This window comes from Penaeus monodon, chromosome 20 (assembly GCF_015228065.2).
Source record: "Penaeus monodon isolate SGIC_2016 chromosome 20, NSTDA_Pmon_1, whole genome shotgun sequence".
In the NCBI taxonomy this organism is placed as follows: domain Eukaryota; kingdom Metazoa; phylum Arthropoda; class Malacostraca; order Decapoda; family Penaeidae; genus Penaeus; species Penaeus monodon.
Window position 1 is genome coordinate 1,652,650 of NC_051405.1, and position 883 is coordinate 1,653,532.

An 883-nucleotide genomic window follows, 5' to 3' on the forward strand; every position below is an offset into this window, starting at 1 on the left:
ATGAAAATCAAAGCTAAAATTACTCTTGTATTAGTGGCTAGCGTCTGGAGCAAGGTCTTGCTTTCGAGGAGACAATACTTCGTTCCTAAATTTCATGGTACTCATGCTTACAGTTATATATCTCTTTTTCATGAGGAATCTTGTATATTTCTCTTGTGTTACTAATTCTCGAACGTATTAGTTAAAAAGTTTCATTATACCACAGACATATCACCATATTACACAAACTCAGTCGATTAGCATTTAAGGCTTATGACTGGTCAAGCTTCCTTAAGAGCTGCCAAAAAAAACATTTGCGTATACGAAGCTAAGCCCGAGATACGGCGCCCTAGGTGAGCGGTGACTTAGGTCGCCGCAGGACAGTTAAGGCTTCTAGCACGCCTTAACTTTAAGGTTTTTTGAGTATCCGGCCCCTGGAATATAAGAGAGTAAGGGAGAAGCAACACGATGCAGGAGGGGGGGTGAGGATAGGCGGAGATAAGCAGAAGCAGGTCAAGTCAGGTGAGGAAACCAGAAGGCAAGAGCGTGCATCACCAAGATCCAAGAGGAGGGCAAATAAGTTCAGTTTATGGTTAGTGGGTAACCCACAGGGGCGAGGGCGGAAACCCTAAGGTTGTATCCACACCAAGACATAATTCAACACAAAATTATTCTTTTGTCGAGAAAATAGGGGATCAGATCACCTTTTAAAATAGACATTTTGACCAGACCGTTGATACAGTAAACCGATTCACCAGAGAATACAAAGTCGGACAGGTTCTGCTGAGGGGCTGTAGGTGAGTCCAGGTGCACCTGACACTTTTAGAATCTGCCAATTACATTTGGCCATATTCCTCTAAACATACCTGATATCAAGTTGGGAATGATAGTATTCATGAATATC

General features: G+C 42.5%; 1 protein-coding gene across 1 annotated transcript in view; it reads right to left on the reverse strand.

Moving 5' to 3' along the window:
- The window catches only part of LOC119585572 (fidgetin-like protein 1), a 26,272-nt gene that overhangs the window by 2,979 nt on the left and 22,410 nt on the right, over window positions 1-883 (reverse strand). The gene's annotated exons all lie outside the window — the stretch shown is intronic.